The sequence below is a fragment of the Tursiops truncatus genome, chromosome X (assembly GCF_011762595.2).
Source record: "Tursiops truncatus isolate mTurTru1 chromosome X, mTurTru1.mat.Y, whole genome shotgun sequence".
Taxonomy (NCBI): domain Eukaryota; kingdom Metazoa; phylum Chordata; class Mammalia; order Artiodactyla; family Delphinidae; genus Tursiops; species Tursiops truncatus.
Window position 1 is genome coordinate 8,356,584 of NC_047055.1, and position 26,448 is coordinate 8,383,031.

A 26,448-nucleotide genomic window follows, 5' to 3' on the forward strand; every position below is an offset into this window, starting at 1 on the left:
ACCCCCCAGCTTCTTCTTTTGTCTTTAACTGGAGGTAGTATTTAAGGTGGTGACTTGGGCCATTTCGGGGAGTTACTCAGTTTTCCTGTGTCTCCCCCATGTATACAGGAGGGATACATGTTATTAAGCTTCTGTTTGTTTTTCTCCTGTTAACCTATCTTTTATTACAGGGGGTGTCTCAGCCAAGAACCTGGAAGGGTAGAGGGAAAATCATTTTTCATGTATATCACCTAACATGATGGATATAGCAAATAACATGTCCTGATCCATATCTCCATTCACCTCATCCACTTGTGAATTTTTTGCAGCTGCTGGCTCTCTTTACTTTTCTACCACAATGATAGCTGAGGGTGAGGGGAATCTAGAATGAATAGCGGAGAAGAGGGGAGAAGATGAATACCGGTTGCAGCCCCAAAATCAACTACTCTGACAATGCTTATAGTTTGTTCACTAAACTCCTGCTTCTCAGTTTCCCCTAAGGAAGAAAGAACCACAGAAACCATGGAGAATGCTCCCAAAACTTGCTTGGAGAAGTGCATCTGTTTGGTGCAAAGGCTGGACCGGTTGGGGGCTTGGTGTTATGAAAATGTGCCACTCAGATCTTATGCTTCAGGGAGAATGATAGATTGATGGCTTCAGCCATTGCCCTTCTGGATCTACCACTACACACCTGCCAAAGTCCTGCTGCCCATGGGCTTCACCCATGGCTGAGCATGGTGGAGGTACTAAGGCAGACCCATTGTGGCGGGACACACAAGTCGTACAGTGGGAGACCTTGGTTTGAGGTCCCTCCATGGCGCTGGCCAAATCACCCTTGTACTTGGTAGAAATCTAAGCCTCTTTCTGCCCTCTTTCAAGCCTCCTTCGCTCTCTCCTTCCAGAGGTGTCAGATCAGAATCATAGTTTAAAGGCTCTCCTCACCTCCTCCTCCCTCACCAAATAATGCTTTTACAGATCTAATTTTGTCTTAGGACTTGGTTCTCAGTACACCAAACTAATGTGGCAGGGAAGACTGTAAATATAGGAACATGAACAACCTCAAGTGCAGCTTTTAAAAAAATGGGGTTGAAGTAAGAAGAACAAGACTCTTATCTTCCCATATTTTAGAGGGACAGTTTTGCAATATATACATCAGTGGTGCCCCAAGTGTGATGCATAGACACATAGGGTTCTCCAAGAAACTTTCAGAGGGTCTGTGAGGTAAAAAGCTACTTTTTGTACTGTGTTGACACTTGTACTAATGGTGTAAAGTCAATAGTGGGTAAACTGCTGGTGCCTTAGCACAGATCAGGGAAGTGGCGTCAGATTGTACAAGTGCTCGTTGTACATTTCACTGCTGTGCACTATCAGTTTAAAAAAATCCAGTTTCACTTTGGAAAGTTCTTGATTAAACAGTAACGATATTAATTTAATTAATCCTCTACCTGTTCTTCTACCCTTTTAGGTTTGTCTGGCTGGTCTAAGAATTAAATTGACATGAGACAGATTACCAGGAGAAAAATCAAACAAAATTTAATAACATGTAAACATGGGAGAGACCCAGGAGAACTGAGTAACTTGCCAAAATGGCCGAAACCTTCACCTTAAAAATCATCTTCACCTAAAGACAATAGAGGATGTTGAGGGTAGGTATTGGGACCTCAAAGGGGAAGAAGGCAATTGACAGGGAGATGGAAAAGCAAATGTTTGGTAAGCAAATGTTGGCTAGGCCAGGCAGAGACAGTGGGACACAGGGTGGACTCTGATCTCTAGGCCCTGTTCCCCCCACCACATGTAGCCCATATTCTTTGCAGATATCTCTGGAGATAGCTCTATTCTGGAAGAGACCCTTTATCTAAATTCTCTAGGCAGCTCAGGGGGCGGTAAAAAGAAAGACTTCCTGAGTCTTCTGTTTCATAAAAATAATCAGCCTAAATTAATCCTCATGCCTAAGAGACATATTTTGGGGGGGGGGGCAAATCTTGCTCCCCTACACACCCTTGAACAAATGTGTTTTTAATATGCTGCGTGACAAAATGGGAAGCACACATAAAGCACTTCCGAAAGCACATACTGAAGTCAGATTGTTGTCTTCAACTAGCTGCTATATTTCATGGAACACTGTTTTTTACATGAAAGAACGACTGAGAGAAAAAAACTGTGATTATTCAGACTTCGTTATTTTGCAGACATTTCTTCAAAAATAAATGAAATGAGCCTATACTTCAAAGAAAACAGATGACAGTAGTTCTTCCAATGATAATATTTGACAATTCAGATGAAAATTAGACTTTTGGAAATTTTGTATCGACCACCATGAGTTTCATAGCTTCCCAATACTGAAAGACTTTTCTGATGAGATACGTGGTGATATTAAGAAATGTGAAGTAGTACTTTTCAAATGGCCATGTAGACTTTACAAAGTCATCCATGTGAAAGTTCATTCAGCATGCAAAGTGGTCCTTGATATGGTTTCAGATTTCGTATTGCAATTATCTTTAAGAAATTCTTCCTTTTCCAACTAGCTATTTAAGTAAGGCTGAATATTCTTCATATGCTTCAACCAAAACAGCATATCATTACAGATTAAATGGAAACACAGATTTGACAATCCCGTTGTCCTCTATTACATTAGATATTAAAGAGGTTTGTAAAAATGTAAAACAATGATACTTTTTGTGCTATATTATATTTCATTTTGAAAAATATAGGGCTTTTTTGTGTAAAGTGAATTATATATGTTAACAGGTAACGGGTTATTATTGTTATATTTAAGTGAATTAATAGATAATTATTTTATAATTGTTTCAGTTTAATTTCTAATGTAGAGAATAGCAATTGAAAAAACTCTTAAACAAAAACTCTTTAGAGTCTTTAGGGCCTTTAATAATTATTAAAAATGCAAAGGGGTCCTAAGGCCAAAACGTTTGAAAATTTCTGATCTAGAATATTGCTTTCAATCATTGCATATTATTACAAAACACGAGGGCACCGTTGTTGCTTAACCGTTTTCTCATTTGTGCACATTTAGTGCGTCTCTCATCTTTTGCACAATTGCAAACATGGTTTTTGTTCCTGTTGATGTCTCCTAAGTAGATCGTACTCTGACATGACTTTATACATTTGATGCCCCATCTAGGCATGTCTCTTTTAAGGATTCTTCATTTCAAGCCCTACTCAACCTACAAGACTCAATTCCAGTGCCACCTGGATAGATATAACCCACACAAACAAAACCTTTTGGGCGCTCGAAGTTTTAAATGTACAAGGGTCCCTGAGACCTACTATTTTGAGAACTTCTTTGCTACACAGTTCCTCCTAATGCACCCTTTATTCTCTTTTTGTTTTCCCTGTCTCATTGTCCCCACTCACTGCCGTACTTCTGCTTCCTGGAATAAGCTACCAAAGTCTCATCTCACGCCTACTTTAGTGGAAATCCAGATCAAGACTGTACCTGACCCATAGTAGGTACTCACTAAATGATAGTCTATTATTAGCAGTGTTACTTCTTAGCTTTAAGATCAAGGGCAAGCTACGTAGTTGTTTTTAACTAGTCTGTCACATACCACTAAATCACCTAAATTGTGAACAAGATTTGATTGCTAAAATGAGTCACTCTAAAATACTTCTGGGTGTTGTATCTGTGTGATTGGTGTGTTGCGTTTTAGAAGGTCTCTGACCTCTGACCCCAGAAGAAGACTGGCTAGTACAACCACCAGAATATCACTGCTTCCGCCTCAGAGGTCTCCTGGGACTGCCTGAGGACAGAGGGTGAGATTCCCATGAGCTACAAAGATTCATTGTGTAACTGGTTTTGTATCTGTTTTTTTTATTAATATAGGTTTGACAAAAATTGATCTACCTTGTTTTATTTTAACACAGTAACGTCTTACTTTTAGCAAGATCATGGGGTAGAGGAAGCATAGCCCTTACCTCCCTCTTACTGTGGGAAGCTAAGATACTTACCTAAAGAACATAATAATTGTGGACCAGCCATATTGTCATAGGTCAATAGGTAGCACTGTATCTTCAAATCAAAATATTCAAGAGGTTAAATGTAAGAGTATATCCTCTTTTGATGGCATAAACACAAAACAGACTTTTTTTCTACAGAGGAAAACGTAGCAAATATAGCTAGTCGGTTGAAAACTATAGAATAACACCAGAATTTCTCATTTATTTTCAATAATAGCAGTAATACTAAGTCTGAAAAACTCTCTTTTTCCTTAAAAAAAACCAGCTTTATTGAGATATAATTCACATATCACACAATTCACCCATTTAAAGTGTACCATTCAGTGGGTTTGTTATATTACAACATTCGTTTTTCTTAAATTATAGTAAAAATATATAACATAAAATTTGACATTTTAACTATTTTAAAGTGTATAATTCAGTGGCATTATTCACATTCATGATGTTGTACAGCCTGTAGCCCTTTATCCCCCTTTTTTTAAAGTCCATGCTTATTTATTTTAAAATTGCTTTTTTAATTAAAAAAATAGTACAGATTCTTTTGTACTTCTGCATAAATGTTATCACGTTGTATATAATAAACTTTTTGATCCAAAACTAAATTGGCTTCTAAACAAAGCAAGGAATATTTTGAAAAAATACTTTCAACAGGGAATTCCCTGACGGTCCAGTGGTTAGGACTCCATGCTTTCACTGCCGAGGTTGTGGGTTCAGTCCCTGGTCGGGGAACTAAGATCCCGCAAGCTGTGTGGCCAAAAAAAAAAAACTTTCAACAAATATTCCAAAATCTATCTCATAAAATTTAAAATAGCATCAGAAGCAGCCCCAAATAGATAACACCTTACCCTGTCTGTGCTCCAATTTCCTTCTTTCTCTGTAAAATCAGGAACAAGTTTAGATGAATCCTAAGATCCCTTTCAGCCCTTCCTTCTCTAAAACCAAGCCTCTGAACAAGCACCCGTTATCTAGGGGATAGTAGAAGATGCTGGGAATACAAAGAAACTTAAGATTCTTTCTGTTCCTGAGAAGCAACTTAGTTAGAAGTTTAGTACAAGTCAAATGTTAATACACAGAGCACAGAGTCCAAGGTGTAGTGAGGGATATCAACGGAGGATATTACAGAATTTCACATTGCGGGTGGTCTCAGGGTTCAGGATTTTAGGAGAGGTCTTACTGAGGGTTCATGGTAGGCCTTGAATACATAAATGGCTTTAAATAGGAGGATGGAGGGACTTGGCAGCTTGCTGGAGCCAGTGATATTTGTAAGGGGACAGTTAGAGGCAGACTTGGAAGGAATCAGATCATGGGTGATTCAGAATATGAAGTTCAGGAATTTAGATTAGGTTCTTTTGGGCAAGGAGAAGTCAATACTAAGGACAAGAAACAATAATACTGACAAATTGCTATTCAACAATGAATGCAGGAGGTGATAGTTGAACTAGGATAAGAAGTAAAAATTTGAAAGGTGAAGCATGGCATTTCAACCAAAGGAAATGCTGTGTATAAAAGCACAAATGGTTAAAATGCACTACATATTTGGGAAATGGAGAGCAGTCCACTATGGCTGGATAAAGGAGAGCATCACACGCTATAGTGACAGAAAAAATTGAAAAGATGGGGGCGGGGAGGTCAACTTAGGAGAACTCAGAACAGCATGTCAAAGGAAGCTTTAAAGATTCTTAAAGAACAGGGTCACATGATCTGAACTGCTCTTTTGGAAAACACATACCCAAACAACTCTAGCTACAATTTAAAGGATGGTTTGGAAGGTAACAATAAGAATAGGGAGAATTCCATTGTGATTGCCCAGGTGAGAAATGATGAGGCACTGGCTAGAAGGAGTGGGGTAAGAAAGGAGTAGATACCAAAGAAGAAGCCAAGTTGAAAGCAGCAATATTTAACAATACAAGAGGAAAAGTTGATGCTGGAATAAAGCAACAATAGTAAAAATAGTGAAACAGTGTTGTCAAATACAAGTTTGTGTGCCCGACGCACAATGAGGCCAAACAAACCTAAAAGTTGGAGTTTAGAGCAGATAAAGATTTATTGCAAAGACCAAGCAAAGAGAACAGGTGGCTCGTGCTCAGAAGACTCAAACTCCCCAATTGGTTTCAGAGAAGAAGTTTGTATAGACAAAATTTGGGAGGTGGGCTGCAGTGTGTGTAACCCTCCTCTGATTGGTTGGTGGTGAGGTAACAGGGTGATGTTCCAGGAATCTCAATCATCAGCCTTCTGGTTCCAACCAGTCTGGGGTCCATGTGCTTTTGCTCAGCCTGAAGTTACCATCCTCCACTGGGTGTGGGCCCTAGTTCCTGTAGAAGAACTCAGAGATCATAATCAGATTGTTACGTACGTCCCCCCCAGGAGGAACCAGAACCCTGCCCCATCCCCACACTATTGTTTCTTTCTGCATTCCTTCACTCCTCTAATTACTGTTTGAATCTGTCCTTTGGAACTCAGAGAAGGTCTAGGAAGCTAAAACGTTTTTCCTACAAACGGGAAATGGGGACACAGAAAGGCGTTTGTACTTGGGAGGGCCCCACAGGGTCCTGCAGAGTTTCAACAGTACTAACAGTAATAGATACAACTTACTGTGTGATACTTGCTGTGTGCCAGAAACTGTGCTAGGAACTTTACATATATTATTTCATTTAATCCTTACAATTACACTCTGACATTGGTCATTCTTATGTTTACTGATGAGGAAATTGAGACTCAGAGAGGCTAAGAAGTTTACTTATGTTCACACAACAAGTATTGAAAAAATTCTCAAGTATGATGGTATTTCTTGGTTATTCTCCAGTCTTATTTATGCAGAAGCTCAGTAACTGGCCCATGTAGATTTAGGTGTTCCTTCCCCTGTGAACTTTCCACATGCATACACAAATATTAATGTTTCTTTCCCTGTCTACTCTCTAAACATCTTGAGGGAAGGAATCATTATCTTTGTATCTTAATATTCCCAACATCTAATGCGTTTTCACATTGGACACTCAACAATAATTTTCTAAATTATTTTAAATTTTTTATTGTGGTAAAATGCACGTAACATAAAATTTGCTATCTTAACTATTTTTAAGTGTACAGTTCAGTAGTGCTAACTAATATATTCACATTATCCTGCAACAGATTTCCAGAACTCTTTTCATCTTGCCAAATTAAAACTCCTTATTCATTAAACAGCTCCCCATTTGCTCTTTGCTCAGCCCTTGACAGCCACCATTCTACTTTATGTCTCTATGGATTTGACCACTCTAGGTACCTTATATAAGTGGAATCATCCAGTGTTTCTTCTTATGACAGGCTTATTTCATATTGTCCTCAAGGTTCAAGAGAAAAGTTCATGACACATGCAGCATGTCAGAATTTCCTTCCTTTAAAAAAAAAATTAACATGAGATCTACCATCTTAATAAGTCTTTAAGTGTACAATACAGTATTGTTAACTTTAGGCATGACGTTGCACAGTACACCTCTAGAACTTATTCATCATGCATAACTGAAACTTAATAGCAACACCCCGTTTCCCCCTCCACCACCACCAGCCCCCCAGCCCCTGGAAAACACTCTTCTACTTCTGCTTTCTTGACTATTTTAGATACCTTCCTTTTTAAAGCTGAGTAATACTCCATTTTATGTATATACCACATTTTGTTTATACATTCATCCATGGATAGACACCTGGGTGGCTTCTACCTTTTAACTACTGTGAATAATAGCTGCTATGAACATGGGTGTACAAATAGATTTTTAAGACCCTCCTTCCAATTATTTTGGGTATATACCCAGAAGTAGATTGCTGGATTATTTGGTAATCATATTTTCCATTTTTTGAGGAACCACAATACTGTTTTCCACAGTGGGTACACCATTTTACACCCCATCAGCAGTGTACAAGGGTTCTAATGTCTCCACATCCTCACCAACCACTTCTTCTTTTCTTTTCTTTCCTTTTTTTGAGAGTAGTCATCCTAATGGCTGTGAGGAAGTGAACACTAATTTTTGAACGAATTAATGAATGCTTGAAAAAAATTTTTTTAATATTTCTAGCCTAATTTATCCTATTTCCATTTCTTTAATCTAGTCCATTCTTTTGTGGAGCTATGGACTCTCTCTGATCACTCTGTCTTTTGAATTATGCTTTGCCTAGGCTGTATGAAAATACCACTGAAAGTTCCCACTTAAACATCATTTTAGCTTGCAGAACTATTCTTCTCTTCTCAGTAAGCATCCTGCAAAGATTACATAGGATTACCCAGCTGACCTTTCTCACAGCCAACTCATGGCATTTGGGGATAGTATAGAAACTTCAGTCTGGCTCTGGACCCAGTTTTTCATGTGTAGGTGCTTCTGCATCACTGGGTTGGCAAGAACATACTTGATAAAACCTATGGATAAGATTCATTTTATGGCTTTGTTAAACCAGTCAAATTTTGTTTGTCATGTACACATAAAATAAAAATGCAGAAAAACATTACCTATAGATGTTTTCTTTAGAAGGAAGGAAAATATTGCTTGAAATAAGCTGTAGAGGATATAAAATTTGGAGATACTGATTTTACATTTCAAAGAGAAAATTATCTAAGGTGTTGTATAGTATTGTTTGTTTGCTTTCCTAAGGAGCAATATAAGTAACAATTTTAGTCTGAAGTGCATTTGCAAAAGCAAATTACAAAGCCTCCCATAAATATATGCTCATCTAGTATTCTTAACTTGAGGTTTCTACTGCCAAAAAAAGAGTGCTACAGCTATCTGTTATACCTGTATCTGTTTAGATCCACTGTTTAGAGGGACTGTTTTGACTTTGTAGTGGAAAACTTATCTTTTTGTTTTGATTTCTAGAAAATAAATATGTATCCAAATTGAAATATATATATTGGGTTGGCCAAAAAGTTCGTTCAGAGTTCATTTGGTTAGTGAATACATTGTTCAATAAAGTTTTTGGTGAAAATGAAAAGTGTATCTTTTAGTTTTACGTAAAATAGAACGAACTTTTTGGCCAACGCAATATATAGGATGGTGTGATAAAATATATGAGATACTGGGCAAGGTTCAACAGATGCCTTGTTCATGTTCTAAACATTCAGAAAGAAATAACATGGGATCCAGTGAAGCTAATAGAAAGTATAGGAGAAGATTAGTTTGAAAACCATTGAAAATTATGAATTATGTACCACTTTGGAATAAATTATCTCATAAGACTTTACAATACACATAATACCAATTGAATCTTAAGTTACTTTTTCCTTAGGGTTCTTCTTTAATTATTTAGATGCAAATTGGTACTATTTAAAAGTGAGTTTTTATTTTTCATTAATGTGACAAAGATGTTAAAAATGAAAAGGTAAGACCTTTTAAAGAGAAAGGTGCTTATTTTTCTTGAACAGATTATACAGACAGCTTTAATCACAGTTATGAATTTACTTTTCTTAGATTCAAGGTGTAGGGTCAAATTCAGTTTAGCTTGGCTAATAGTCGCACAAGTTCACTTTGCCCAGTCAGGATTCACCGAGTGTTTATTATATGCGAGGCAGGGGCTAAGGCTAGGGCAGCATAAAAATGAACAAATAAAACACTCTCCCTGCCCCTAAGGAGTTCACAGGCTGGTGCAGAGTAGACAATTAAATTTTTCAAACTTGTCACAGGAGATGAATAAGTGCCATGAGAAGTGCAGAAAACAGAGAGTTGCAAATAGACCTAAACCAAATTGGATTTTCACTACAAGTAGGTTGTTTTGCCAAGCAAGGGTCATAGGTCTCCTCCCCCACAACCTTACTACAGAGTAGTATGTTACAATGCAAGCAAAATTTCATCTGCATTTTACCATATACATTTTTAGGAGCCAGTTCCCCCAACAGTCATTCAACCTGTTCTGTAAGCTGGATGAAACCCCAGCTCTGTGTCCCTTTGGATACTCCACAAGCATCTTACATTAGAGGTTCATTCAAACCAGCTTCAGACAAGATGTGGCACAAAGTAGTATAGAATTCAACTATACTTCTAGTGGCATCAGGCAACAGAATCTCATGAAAATGGGATGGAGTCTTCAGCTGATGGAGCCACTGCAAAGAACATAAACTACTGGGCCTACTTTTTTATTTTACCCTATTTATGCAAAGGCAGTGAGGCCTAGAAAATATTTCCAGGCATTTCATATATCTGGAATGTTATTCATTTCACTGAAGAAAACTCATGTCTAAAATTCATTATGCTGATTAGCACACCCTCTATTACAGATTTGATATGAAAAAGGTTGAAGGATTGTAGTGGAGCTTTTGATCTTAGTGTTTTCAATATGAGGGACCAGCCCTGGATTGGTTCAATAACTTCAATTGTTAACTAACTAATTTAACTAATTAGATTAATACTAACCAATTAGCTAATACATGAAATAAATTAATTGATATACTAATTATGCATTCACAAGCATATATATATGCCAATCTATCTTTCTCTCTAATTATTTAAAATAATTATAAATAATATAATGAATAGTTTCTAAATGAGCAGAGTCTCATTCAAAAATATCTTACTAACAGTTGTATGTTTCAGGAGCCTTTTAAAACTGGTAACCTTTGATGCCTTATAACTATACTAAGGATGCTGTCCTTTTGATGATGCAGTCATAACCTCAACAGGAAAATTTGATAAATTCTAAAAAGAGAAAAATATTATAAACCAATCTGTCATACGAATATAGATTCAAAATCTCATGCAGCTCGATATCAAAAAACAAACAACTCAATCTAAAAATGAGCAGAAGACCTAAATAGACATTTCTCCAAAGAAGATATACAGATTGCCAACAAACACATGAAAGGATGCTCAACGTCACTAATCATTAGAGAAATGCAGGTCAGAACTACAATGGGGTATCACCTCACACCAGTCAGAATGGCCATCATCAAAAAATCTACAAACAAGAAATGCTGGAGAGGATGTGGAGAAAAGGGAACCCACATGCCCTGTTGGTGGGAATGTATATTGATACAGCCACTATGGAGAACAGTATGGAGGTTCCTTAAAAAACTACAAATAGAACTACCATATGACCCAGCAATCCCACTACTGGGCATATACCCTGAGGAAGCCATAATTCAGAAGGACACATGTACTCCAGTGTTCATTGCAGCACTATTTACAATAGCCAGGACATGGAAACAACCTAAATGTCCAATGACAGATGAATGGATAAAGAAGATGTGGTACTTATATACAATGGAATATTACTCAGCCATAAAAAGGAATGAAATTGGGTCATTTGTAGAGATGTGGATGGACCTACTGTCTGTCATGCAGAGGGAAGTAAGCCAGAAAGAGAAAAACAAATATCATATATTAATGCATATACGTAGAATCTAGAAAAATGGTACAGATGAACCTATTTGCAGGGCAGGAATAGAGATGTAGACGTAGAGAACGGACATGTGAACACAGAGGGGGAAGGGGAGGGTGGGAAGAACTGGAAGATTAGGATTGACATATATACACTACCATGTGTAAAATAGATAGCTAGTGGGAACATGCACACAGGAAGTGCAGTCGGTGCTCTGTGACAACCTAGATGGGTGGGAGTGGGGATGCGGTGGGGGAGGTCCAAGAGGAAGGGGATATAGGTATACATATAGCTGATTCCCTTCGTTGTACAGCAGAGACTAACACAGCATTGTGGAGCAATTATGCTCCAATTAAAAAAAAAATGGATGAAGACAAGAATAAGAATAAATTTCTTATGCTGTTAGCTGCCACTGAATGCCGTTCCCAGGAGAATGCAAACACTCTGAACAGACTGATTGGAATATGGACACAGCCTCTCAGTGCAGTCAGTACTCTTTATGGCAGTTACACTCTGGAGGTCTTTCTTTGTTCTTATGTATTATTGCTCATTTTAATTAAATATAGCAATCCACGTTCACTGTCAAATATCTAAACAATAAAGAAGGCAATAGAGTATAAATAAATAAATAAACATATTCAGAGTGACATTTCTGGAGGTTTTTTACAGCCAAGTTTCAATGATAATAAAATTACCCAGTGGACTTTATAACCTCATAATAAATTGAACCTAAGACAATGTAATCACCCCTTTTCGACATACGTGGCTGAAATATCTATTTTACTCCCTGGAAGCCAAATACACAATTGAAGATAGAGACTTGTCACTATGAACTTCTGATTCGGCCAATGGGTCATCCCATGGTTGACTGAACATATGTTTGTTTCATCTATTTAGCCTTATAGAAACTATGAAATACTATTTAATAAATATTTATAGTTATTATATGAGCCAGGGATTATTCTAGAAAGAGAACAAAACAGAATTGAACAAACAGGCAAAAGTACTTACCATCATGATGCTTTCATTCTGGTGGAGTTTTTCGTTAGTTTGTTTTTTGTTTTTGTTTTTGTTTAAGTAAAAACCCAAGTAGTCCCTCTCTCCTGAACTCCTGACTCATGTTTAACTACCTGCTTGACATCTCCAATTGACTGCATTTAGGCAACTCTAAATTAACATCTCCAGAACAAGCTCTTGATCTTTCCCCTCCCCACCTACCCAGTCTGTTCCATTGGAAATCTCCCCCCATTTTAAATAAAAGCAATTCCAACCATTCAGTTGCTCAGAACAAAATCATTGGGTCATCACTGTCATATCTTCTTCACAATTCTAGAATCCCACCGTACCTCACCCTCCAGTGCTACCATGTTGGTCCAAATCACTATCACATCACACCTGAAAATAGCCTCCTAACTGACCTAACTGCTTCTTCCCTGCCTCAACTATTTTCCACACAGAAGCCAGAGAGCTCCTGGTGCACCAACAGCAAGATGGCAGAATGGGAAGCCCGAGATCTCTGTCTTCCCATGGAGACACCAATTTAACAACAATATATGGACCAGTTCCCTTTGTGAGAAATCCAGAAACCATTTAAGAGGCCCTTGCACCCACGGTAAGTGTAAAATCAGCCACATCAGAGCCAGTCGGAAAATTACTGGCACCCTCTCTTCATAGTCCCTCCCTCTGGACTTTGCCACACAATTGGGAGGGAACTCCCAGCTTCCAGATTCTCTCCGGGGAGGAAAAAAGATTAGACCATAGTCCAATATTCTGGCTTCTCAGGGGAGCTGCCTGATGGACTGGCTTCTGTGTCTCCTGTCTCAGCATGCTGATGGGGTATGGCATCCTCTAGATGCCTGGCGGCCACTGAGAACAAAAAAGAGCAAGGCAGTGTGCTGCCGCTCCAAAGGACCTGTGCCGCCACTGACAGAGGCTGATACAGCTTGGCAGCCTCTCCTTCAGGGGGGAAGGAGTGGAGCACGCATCCGACATTGCAGCTTTTCTGGGGGCCTTCCTGAGGGACTGGTTTCTGACGCGCCTGTGTCACCTGTCTCAAGTACTGATGAGAACTGGTGTGCTCCCGATGCCCGGGGCCCTCTGAGAACAAAAAATCCTGTGTGGCTTGCTGCTCCATAGGCCCCGTGTTACAGCAGAGGCCAAGAGATACTTTCAACCAAGTATCTTATAGCGGGGAGAAAAGACCTTTCAAAAATGAGGGGGAGAAATAACATTTACAGACAAAAACTGAGGGAAGATTTTGCCAGCAGATCTAGCTTACAAAATATATTAAAGGAATTTCTTCAAGGTTGAAAGCAGGTGACACCAGACAGAAATTTGAATCACACAAAATATCAGAGAGCACTGGTGAAGGTCATTGTATAATTGTAAAAGACATCATAAATGCATATTTCCTCTTCTTCTGTTAAGTGATGATTTAATTGTATAAAATAATATGTATATAAGTGTATTATTGGTCCTATAACATATATAAGTGTAATATATTTGACAACAACAGCACAAAGGAGGCAGTAGGTGCAAAGCTGTATTGGAGTAAGGAATTGAGACCAGGTGAGACCTCAGATCCGTAGGAAAAAATGAGAAAACCAGAAATGGTAAATAAGGTTAATAATATGACCTATAAATGTAAGTATACTTTTTCTCTTTTCTTCTCTAAGCTTTTTTGTATTACATAAAATTTTATAAAGTAATAATTAAAAGAATATATTCTTAGGTTTGTAACATGTATAGATCTATTAATAGCTATCATAATAGCACAAAAAGTGGGGAATAGAATAGACCTTTATAATTCTATAGAGATTAGAGTTATACAGTTTTAACACTTTTCACTAGAATTAAGTTAGCATAAATTTGAAGTAGATTATAAGTTAAAATGAATGTAGTAAACCCGAGCAATCACTAGGAAAATAGTAAACATGTGAAAAAGAATCATTTAAGGAATTAAAATGTTACACTAGAAAACGTTCACTTAATGCAAAAATACCCTTTATATATTCAGAGATAAGAAAAGATATACTGTCCATACCAAGTAAAATAAAAGTTTTCTGTAAAAAGGGAATATTCAGAGAATAATAAATAAATATTAGAAATTAAATATATGAGAGCATAAAATTTTTAAAAATCAATACATAATGTGGGATATAAAATTGAGGAAATTTCCCAGAAATTAAAACAAAAAGAGAAGAAATATAAGATAGAAAGGATTTTTTAAAGAAAAAAACCTAGAAGATCATTTTAGCACGTCTAACATCTGAATAACGAGAGTTCCAAAGAGAAATAATAAAGAAAAGATAGAGGGAATTTTTGAAGTAAATAAATTCATAAAACTAAAGAGTATGATTTTCCAGATTGAAAGGGCCCAGCACAATGAGGAATGAAAAGAAGCTCATGATATCATGAAATTTTTAACACCAGGGATGAAGAGAAAAATGAAAAGCTTCCCGAGCTACTTCTGGCTATGATGGTAAAACGTCTGAGAGTAGCTCTCTCACCGTAACAGTCATAAAAGTGGACAAATTGTATGAGGCTACTGCTTTCAGGCTTTTGACAACAGGCAACACAAACTGCAATCTCTGAGGGAGGCAAAATTCCTGAGGTGAGCCCATGATTACTATAGCTCTGTGCCTGTGGATACATTGCAGACCACAGTGCAGCATGCTGGAGGCCAAGACAGTCACCCTGAGCTGATGAGGCGAGATCCACCAGGCATAGCAGCTGAAGTGGTCAGAACCCAGGGGTAGTAGACAACAGAGAGGAGAAGCCTGAGCAGAGAAGTGGCTCTAGAAGTCTGTTAGGGGTCCCCCGTGAGTTAGTTGCTGAGGTTTGGGTTTAACATATGCAGAATGAGGCTATCCATAATTTACCAAAGAGCAGCTTCAATGGGGTTAAAACCAGAACAGAGATACTAAAGGTTCAGTAGTGCTAGGGGACATTAGAGCTCCAGTCCAGCCAGGCCAGAAAGACCACATCATCACTTCCATAACAGTCTAAATTGGCTAATATTAAAAAGAAGTCAATACCAAGTACCATTGAGGATATGGAATATCTAGATCTCATACATTGCAGGTAAGAATGTCAAATCACTCAACATCTTTGGTAAGCATTCTTATAGAATTAAATATACACTTACAAAATGACTTAGCCAGCCCACCTCTAGGTATTTACACAAGAAGAATAAAAATTCTTGTGTACATCAAGACTTGTACACAAATGTTTATAGCACACTTTTGTCATAATAACCAAAAACTGGAAATAATGTAAATTTCCATCAATAGGTGAATGGATAAATAAAATGTGGTATATCCATATAATAGAACCCTACTCAGTAACAAAACAAAACTAAACAAAAACAGAACTATGGATACACACAATGTGCGTGAATCACAAAAACATTACGTTGAATAAAACAAGCCAGACATAAAGAGAACATACTGTATAGCTTTATTTATGTAAAACTCTAGGAAAATGAAATCTACTCTGTAGAAACAGAATGTATTAATAGATTAGTAGTTGCCTGAGGACAGGGGAATGAATGAAGACTAACTGGGAAGAAGCATAAAGGTACATTTTATGGTGTGGGACATAAAAATGTCCTACATCTTGATTGTGATGGTGGTTGCATGGAGGCATATATTTGTAAAAAGTAATCTAATTTTACACTTCAAAGTTCATTTAAAATGATACTAGATATGAAGAGAAATGGGAAAATGCAGTCCATGTTCATGAAAAAAAGCAATCAATAGAAACCAAACCCCAAATGACCCAGATGGTAGACTTAGCAAAGTCTTTAAAGTAGATATATTAAATATTTTCAAAGTTTCAGAGGAAAAATATGTCAGAATATTTGAAGGAAAATGCCTTAAATAGGGGATCTCTGAAGAAGAAAATGGAAATCTATGAAAAGGATCAAATGGATAAACTAAAACTGAATAGTACAATACTGTATTGTAAAATCCACTGGATGTGTTTGACAGCAGTTTGGAGATGGCAGAAGAAAGACTCATCAACTATACTCCAGTAAAAATTTTTTTAAAAAAAGAAGAAGAAAGACTCAGTGAATTTAAATAAAGATCAGTAGTAACAATCTAACCTGAAGAACCAAGAAAGTATGAGATTGAAAGAAAATGAATAGAGCTTCAGTCTTGTGCCACCATAAGAAAATTCAATAAACATCTATTTGGAGTTCCAGAAGGAGAAGAGTGAGAATGAATTGCACAACATTTGAAGAATTAATGCCCGAAATTTTCCCAAATTTGATCAAAGTAGCCAATTTAAAGATTATATATAAAAGCTCAGTGAATCCTGGACAGGATAAATTAACACACAGGTGCACACTTATGCATGCACTCCTAATTTTATCTAGCCAAACTACTAAATACCAAAGACAGAGAAATCTTTAGTCGGGGCGGGGGCGGGGGGAGGCATTAAATACAGAGGAACAAAGATACAAATGAGCTGACTTCCCTTCAGCAACAATTGAGACCATAAGACAATTGAATGTCATCTTCAAAGAGCCAAAAGAAAAGTAGTCAACCCAGAATTCTATATTAGATGATGGTATCCTTCACAAAAGAGTGAAATAAAGTCATTTTTGCATAAACAAAAGCTGAAAGACTCTGTTAGCAGCAGACCTGCACTCAAAGAAATGCTAAATGATTTCTTCAGAGAGTGGAAATGATGCCTGGTAGAAGCTCAGATCAACAGTAAGGAATGTAGAACATGAGAAATAGTTAACTAATAGATAAAGACGAAAATTCCTTGAAAGAGAAAAATATTTGGGAAAAAAACTAAATTGCATACAAAAAAAAGAGGCATTAGAATTATGCTTTAAAAATTCTGAAGGGAGATAATTTCCTACATAATATTATATATTTAGCCAAACCAAGAATTGATTATTCTTGGTTTGAATAACCTCAGGTTCAAATATTTTAAATTCTTCTCCTGCATTCTTTCTCAGGAACCTGCTGACTGATGTATTCCATTAAAACAAGGGCGTAAAACAAGAAAATAGGAAATGCAATATCCAGAAAACAGGCTCCAACAGAGGAGAGAGGTAAAAGGAATACCAAGACCCATTCTCCAGAATTATGATCCAGTGGATTGGGAGTGAGGCCCACACCGTTTTATTTTTAATAAGCACTAGGTGATTCTGATGCAAAGCCTGACTTAGGAACCACTGATATATATTTTCTTGTTTGATTTTATAATAACCCTGTGGGGCTTCCCTGGTGGTGCAGTGGTTGAGAGTCCGCCTGCCGATGCAGGGGACACGGGTTCGTGCCCCGGTCTGGGAAGATCCCACATGCCGTGGAGCGGCTGGGCCCATGGGCCATGGCCACTGAGCCAGCGCGTCCGGAACCTGTGCTCCCCAACGGGAGGGGCCACAGCAGTGAGAGGCCCGCGTACCGCAAAATAAATAAATAAATAAATATAATAACCCTGTGAATTAGGCTAGTCGAATGTTATTATCCTCATTCTACAAATTGAATCAAGGTCATACAAGTAATAAATAGGAAAACTAGGATTAAAACTCATCTGCATTTTGAGATATTTGAAATATTTTTCTCACTCCTGAAAGACAGTGTTTCTTCAACTATTGTTCACAGACCACCAGCATCAGAATCTGCTAGGACACTTGTTTAAGTTGCAAATTCTGGGCCCCATCCAACTGAGATACCAGCTTAAGAGGTCTGTAAATGGGCCCAGGAATATGAACTAGAGCATCTGCCTCACTCACTCTTAAATCTTAGAAAAGGAATTTGGGGAAAACATTCTATTCTACAAATATCCTAATGTACCTTAAAGTTTCTAAGAGGAGTTATACCCCTAGCATTTTTGTTTCCCGCCTTAGTTCAAGTTTGTATTTTTATTGGCCAGATATTGAAATATGTGCCCTGGGACCATACAGGGTAACTGAAGGGAAAACAACTGAGAAGGGCTTAGAAAGTAAAGATTGCAAGAACATAACGCAAATGAGAAAACATGCGCAGCAATATTAATATGTGGGTGTTTTTTTCCTGCTAAAATCAGACGCAGTGCCAAAAAGTCATAGGTGTACGTGACAGGTGACAATGAGAGAATAACAAGAGAAGAGATTTACATCCAATACGCTTTCATTCAGTTGAGTGGCTGGGCACCATTTTAATATAGATTTGGAGATACTGGCATATTTAAGAAAGGGAATATCAGTAACTCCAAAATATAAACAGGGAAGTAGGGAAAGGATGGATTAACGAGGGTCACAAAATACCGGAAAGCTTCTGCTAACCAGGTTTTGTTCTTTGTTCCTTTATGAGGTTTGACCATATTCTAATATGACTGGGCTCAAATATATATTTAGGCATCTGGCAATGACATGTAAATAGAAATAGCCATTGACTCATCAATTTCATTGTTAACATAAATGCTGAATGTATGTATATATATATATATATATTCAGGCATATCATGTAAAACACTAACACTACAAGCATCTCTCATGCTCAGGCTAAAGGAACTGCAAACTTTAGAATGCTGCACTCTCCTCTATGGCTCCGAAGCTTCCCCACCCCCGTCACCACCCCCCACACACACACCCCCCACCCCCACCCCCGTCTCTGCCAGCGAAGGGGCTTCCTAGTGTGTGGAAACTTTCCCTCCTTCACAGCTCCCTCCCCGAGGTGCAGGTCCCATCCCTATTCTTTTGTCTCTGTTTTTTCTTTTTTCTTTTGCCCTACCCAGGTACATGGGGAGTTTCTTGCCTTTTGGGAGGTCTGAGGTCTTCTGCCAGCATTCAGTAGGGGTTCTGTAGGAGTTGTTCCTCATGTAGATGTATTTCTGATGTATTTGTGGGGAGGAAGGTGATCTCCACGTCTTACTCTTCCGCCATCTTCAAGGTCCCTTCTAATTATATTCTTTTATGGAATGCATAGTATCCTTGGTATAGGGATGCCAGCTTTGTTTCTATCTGACCTCAAAAACTTTGTTCACTGTTGCTAAAATAAACTGAATCAAGAAGAGACAAATTGTTCAGTTCAGGAACTATGGAAATATGGAAGTAGAATACATACATATACCACTTTGCACTGATAAAACACGTAGGAACAACAAACATTATAACTGAGGTATCATCTAGTGGAAGCTCCTCATTTGAAAGTTAGTTGAACTTGAGGCCCAGAGATAGGAAGTGTTTGACCCAAGTTGTTTCATATAGATTCTCTCATTTGATGATCACAGTAACCCTATTAGGTATGCCAAGCTGGTCTCTTTAGTCTTAATTTACAGACAAGGATTTTGAGGTTCAAAAATGAACATGACTTGTGGAAATGGCATTCGTCCTAAAGGAGTGAATTGTGCTATTTCTGACTCTGCCGTCTAGCTTTTCTGCATAACCGTGGCCAAATCCCTTCCCCATTACTGGTTTCAATTTCGTCATCTGTAAACTAGAGAAGTGAAAATGAATGACTTTCTAATCCTCTCATGTTATGATTCTACAGCTTTGTCACTGTAACGTAGTCAAGGCTTGACTCCAGTTCTGTTTGACCTCAAACCCAGTACAGTTCACTCTGCCCTTTGCGTCTTTGTGCCTAGAGCAGGACAATCCTTATTCTATTGGGGAAATAAGTCAAAATGAGGTTCTGCTGAGACTTGCACCTGAAGGCTGTTAAGTCAAGCTTGGCCCCATATGATTTCAGAATTGGGAACCAACAAACCCTTTTTTGTTTTTTGGGTTTGTTGTTTTTTTTTACCCTTTTTTGTTTTCAGTGAAATCAATCATCTTCAGACATACTGCCCTTGACCCAGATGTGACGAGCAGATGGTACAGAACCCTCTTTGCAATGGATTACAGAAGACAACATTTCCCCTTTCAAAGGAGAGAGGCCATTATTTCAGCTCCTTTTCTGAAGAGAGAAATTTCACCCTTAGCATTTTGTTTGTAGAAAGTAAATCATGTGGTCTGTTGCCCTGCTTGGTCTTATTGGGAAAAAAGCACTGAGACACAGATGGGACCATCAGTGAAGTATGATTTCCACATACGAAGACTTTGTAGACAGCATTAGTACTGAATCAGCAGCACATGGTTGAGGAGAATTGTAGGATCATTGCTGAGCTGTGTGATGAGGACATAATGCCTTTGGAGGCAGGCAATGTGGATCCAAGTTCTGGGTTGACCTTTTGTAATTTTTGCTTCCTAGCACAATTTTTTATTTTTTGCATTGGTTTTTATTTTTTGAGGGTGGGGAGGGGCGTGCCGCAGGGCTTGTGGGATCTCAGTTCCCCGACCAGGGATTGAACCCTGGTCCCAGCAGTGAGAGCGCAGAGTCCTAACCATTGGACCACCAGGGAAGTCCCTCCTTGCATAATTCTTTACCTCTATGCTTCCCAGTATATAAGCAGAGTCTAGCATAGAATAGGCACCGCATACGTGTCAGAGGAATGAAGTAAGTTAGCTTTTCTTTCTGATTCACAATCTTTATCTAAAAATACACGTATAATGATTTACATCTGACAGTGCTGTTGTGAAGATTAAATGAGAAAATCTATGTTAGATCCCTGTATTGGTTTCCCAGGGCTGCTGTAATATATTATCACAAATGTGGTGGCTTAAAATAACAGAAATGTTTTCTCTCATAGTTCAGGAGGCCAAAAGCCTGAAATCAAGGTGTCAGCAGTGTTGGTTCTTTTCTGGAGACTCTGACAGAGAAACCATACAAACAGAAGTTTAATAATATGTATCCCTCCTGTACACATGGGAGAGACTTGGGAAAACTGAGTAACTCCCTGAAATGGCCCAAGTCACCACCTTAAAAACCATCTTGAGCTAAAGACAAATGAAGGGCTTCCCTAGTGGTGCAGTGGTTAAGAATCCACCTGCCAATGCAGGGGATACGGGTTCCAGCCCTGGTCCAGGAAGATCCCACATGCCACAGAGCAACTAAGCCCGTGCGCCACAACTACTGAGCCTGCGCTCTAGGGCCCATGTGCTGCAACTACTGAGCCCAGGCACCGCAACTACTGAAGCCCACACACCTAGAGCCCATGCTCCACAATAAGAGAAGCCACCGCAATGAGAAGCCCATACACCACAACGAAGAGTAGCCCCTACTCGCTGCAACTAGAGAAAGCCCACGTGCAGCAGCAAAGACCCAATGCAGCCAAAAATAAATAAATAAAATAAATTTTAAAAATAAATAAATAAATGAAGACAAATGAAGATGTTGGGGTGGGTGGAGCCAGGTTTTCAGACAAAGCACAGTAAACAAGTGTATTGTTGTTATGCAGATTTAAGTCCATGCCTTCTCCATGGATAAGAGTTCCAGATTTAGTAGTTCCTCCTCTTCCTGGTACAGAGAGGAAAACACTCCTACAAATGGAGATTTCCCTTATAAACATAAATTGCTCTTATAAAAAGGTAACTAACATCTACTTGGCTTTCAGAGTTTCACTCATGTCTGTTTTTTGTTTGTTTTTTTATTTAAAGCAAACAGCCTAAAATAATCCTTATGCCAAAGAGACATATTTTGCAGTGACAAATGGTGCTCCACCTCATTTTTTTAAATACCCTTGCATCTGCTTTTCCCTAGCTCCTTCATTGTTTTAACTTTGGGCAATTCTTATTAGTGTTTTACATCAATTAGAATTTGATTCAATTGTCTAACACAAAAATTAAATCAGTACTGACAAGCAATAGAGAAGTTTATTTTCCTCTCATCTAAAGTAATTCTAGGACTGGACATCCAGGGCTGGTAGTGTGATTATAAAGTCACCAGGAATTGAAATTCCTTCTCTTTTTCTGTTCCACCCTCCTAATGTGGTCTACTATGGCTACTGAAGCTCTAGCCATTGCATCTGTGTTCTATGCATTCGTAAGAAGGAGGGAGGTTAGGCAATGGAGTCAGTTACCTTTAAGGAGCCTTCCTGAATGTCCCACACAACATTTTCACTTATATTACATTGGCCAAAATTTAGTTCTCTCACTTGTTTTTTCTGCCAAGGAGATTCAGAAATGCAGTCATTTAGTCAAGCATATTGACGCAAGAGACAAGTTTGGGGTTCTATTACTAAAGAAGGAAAAAACAAGCCTATTGGGTCAGTAACTAGTAGTCTTTACTACATTATTAATAAAGGAACTTGAAAAAGGTGAGAAGAGAAATCAAGGAAAAAATGTCCAAAGAACAGCTGGGAGTAAGGCGCTGGTCATGCGTTCCTCCGAAGTCCTTTTTCCACGTCAGGCTTATTTCAGACCAGTGGGTTTGTAAATAAATGACATTACATTTGGATGCAGATTTTTCTTTTTGAAATTGTCTTCCTCCTTACCTTGTTCTCTCTGTATTAGCAGCTGTGTTAAAATCATTGTTCTTTCCAAGAATGAGAATGATCTTTTTTTTTTTAGTGTTACTCTTCCACTCTGGAATTACTGAACGCATCTTAAATTCCAAAGAGGTCTTGAATTCTTATACCCCTGTCATCTCTTATATTTTAAAACTAAATACAGCTTATTGTTTATATTCAGAAATAGTGTAAAGTTGTATGGAGATTCTAAGAATCCAAAGAACTTTCCTAAAATTCTTCTCCGTTAAGGAAAATAACTATTGTATAGATTCATTAAAAGTAAAGCCTGGGGCTTCCCTGGTGGCGCAGTGGTTGAGAGTGCGCCTGCCGATGCAGGGGACACGGGTTCGTGCCCCGGTCCGGGAAGATCCCACATGCCGCGGAGCGGCTGGGCCCGTGAGTCATGGCCGCTGAGCATGCGCGTCCGGAGCCTGTGCTCCGCGGCGGGAGAGGCCACAGCAGTGAGAGGCCCGTGTACCGCAAAAAAAAAAAAGTAAAGCCTATGCATAAAAGCAAAACTGAGGAAACTAGAGTAGTGTGCCCCTCAAATAGCATAATTTTCAAAGAACTCTGTTAAATCTTTTGCATCCTTTGAGCTCCTTAGCATGAGGGCCCATTCCAAAGGCTGTGCCAGCTCTTTTAGCAAGGAAGCAGAATTTTCACAGCTTGCTTTGTCCAGCTGTGAATTCCTCCTTCAAAATACCAATGTTTTTGATTCCATTTTTCCCTTATACAACCCATTCACTTTGCTTTTACCAAATTTGAGTTGGGTGGCATACCACAGCTTCTCAGATCTAGAGTATTCACTGTGCAGAGGCTGGACTGGGAATGGATTCTGAACAGCTAATATTTATTCATCCACTGAGCTAGTCATGCATATGGTACCACATTTACTATTCTCTGCTCATTGTCGCAGGTGATGGCTCCTGGGATCTAATTAGTGCAGTGATTTCTTCTGTAAGAGGTGTTAATCCCATGCATTGTATCTGGCATGGGTAGCACTTCACTGGGTTATCTAAATTCAAACGTTTCTATCTCCTATTTAGATACAGCTGGAGGTCAAGATTTAATTGTATGGAGGGCAGGTAAAAACATAACTCCTCATTACTTGCTTTGCGTCATGGTCTCTCTTTTACCCCAAAGCCACTAACGCTACTTCTAGCTCTCAGGCTGGCATGCGGTCTTTAGTGGCTCATGTCAAGATGGAAGAGATCAGAGTGATTTGCTCATCTGTGGTCCACAGAGATATCCTCAGAGCCTCTGTTGACACTGTCACTGACACCTCCAAAGCACAGAGGAGGTTAAAAGGGCTCATTACTTGGAGGACCAAACTGGAGAAACGTTTCCTGCAATTGCTTATTGCCCATTCATTCATTCATTTATTCATTCAACAAATATTTATTGAATGCCTGTTATAAGCCAAGTGTTGTTCTAGATGCTGGGGACACAGATGAGAGAAGCTAGTAAGACAGTAAGGTCCCAGCATTCCTAGAACTCATATTTCTGTGCAGGAGACACAATAAACTAGGCAAAAAGAATTTCAAATGGCTATAGATGCTATAAAGACAACAAAACAGATGAGAAATACACAAATGGAAAAAGTGTGACTTCTGACATTGTTTAAATTTACTCCACAGGGCCTTTTAGCACCTTGAAGAGGTGTTCTGGGGTAATTCACTTGGAAAATGAGAAAGCAGATATAAACACAATCAATCACATTCCCAGTCTAAGTGTATGTTCACAGTCCCTGTGGAAAACCAGCAGCCATCAGTTCAACAATGAGGTGGAAACCAGTCGTGTCAGGGTAGACACAGTCTGTTCACTTGCGCTTTGTTGCTGGACAGTCACAGAAATGCTTTTGCCAAGCAAGCAAGCCTGATCCTACACTACTGACACAGATTGCTGCTGTCAGTGATCACCACATACAGGTTTCTAGGCCAGATTTACTGGGGATGAGTCTCCCTTGGGAGGGGAAATAAGCCAGTTTAGGTGAGGAGAGCGATCTGAGGCGGTGACAGTGTGGGTAACTCTCTTGCTGCTGCGGTCATGCATATAATTTGCCCCCTGCCCTGATTTATTCTCTCAGTTTCTGGCAACGTCCCGTGTGATGACTCTTTTCTGTGTTTGCAAACGATTTATTGCACTTGATTTCTGTTTGCTTTCCTGACTTTCTACCCCCGCACTGTCCTGACTCGTATTCTATTTGAAGTCTGATTTCCGAGTTCCAGCTTTTCTCCTCGTCCCCTTGCGCTCTTGATACACACTGCACAGCCCATACACTGGCCCAATCACTATGACATATGTACACACCTATCTGCGAATGACCTTATGGGCTGTGATTAATTGTATTTTAAAGTCTTCAGAGAAAAGTGATTTTTAAAAATCTGCTTAGTTCTGAAAAGATCCTATTTTTGTTTGCTTTTCTTAGATCAAATCAGGAAAAAAAATCTACCATTTGAGTTACATTGATCATTCTTTCTCAGTTTCCACCTTAATTTTTGGTGGTCTGTATAAAATATGAAACTGTTAATTTTCCTTCTCCACTAGTTAGAGATGTAGAATAATACTCAGGTCTCAACTCAAGCATCAATACGGAGTTCTCAAGCCGGGGACAGTTTTGCCCCCTAGGGCATATTTGGCAATGTCCAGGGACATTTTTGGTTGTGACAACCTGGGGAAAGTTGCTACTGGCATCTAGTGGGTAAATGCTGGGTAGACACCACAGGTTCTGCTAAACATCCAACAGGGCAAGCCCCACAACAAGGAATTCTTGGGGAGAAAGAAATTTTCCTCTACCCTTCTAGGTTCTTCTGGCTGGTCTAGGAATTATATTGACATGAGACAGATTAACAGGAGAAAATCAAAGTTTAATAACATGTGTACATGGGAGAGACCCAGGAGAACTGAGTAACTCTACAAAATGGCCAAAGCCCTCACCTTAAATACCATCTTCAGCTACAGACAAGAGAGGATGTTGGGGGTAGTGATTTGGGACTTCAAAGAGGAGGAAAGCAATTCACATGGAGATGGAAAAGCATGTGTTTGGGAAATAAACGTTTGCTGGGCCAGGCAGAGACAATAGGACACAGAGAGGAATTTTAACAAGCAGAGGTCGCTAGGCTCCTCCCCGTCTACACACCTAGTTTATACTATAGTTATCTATGGTGCTGGCTCCCTTCCAGGATCAAGTCCTTTATCTATATTCTTTAGGCAGTTAGGGGGAAGGTCGAAGGTTCTTCCTGAGTCTTTCAGGCCTTGATTGTTTTCAGCTCAAGTAATCTACATGCCAAAGAGACATTCTGGGGTGGCAAATTTTGCTCCCCTGAGGAATCATCTGTCCTCACACATTAATAATGCCAGTGCTGAGAAGCCCTGATATAGACTACAACAGGTTGATATAGGACTTTATTCTTCTGCAGGTTCTACATAAAGCTTGCTCTCACCTTAGAAACATATACTTTATGGGTATCTTGAGTAATGCAACATGGAAAAGTGTGTTTTTAATGAAGGCTTATGCATGAGGAGAAAAATTTAAGAAAATTTGAAATATATGTAATATATTGATGGGAATTCTCTGGAGGTCCAGTGTTTAAGACTCCGTGCTTCCACTACAAGGGGCACGGGTTCAATCCCTGGTCGGGGAACTAAGATCCCACAAGCCATGTGGCGCAGCCAAAAAATAAATAAATCCAATTACATCACAACTGAAATATACGTAATATATTGAAATGTATATAAAAGTCATCGTTGTGTCATTACTACATCAATAAATTTACAGTGTATATTTCACTTAAATTTTGTAAATTAAGATGTTACTTTTAACTGAGGCAG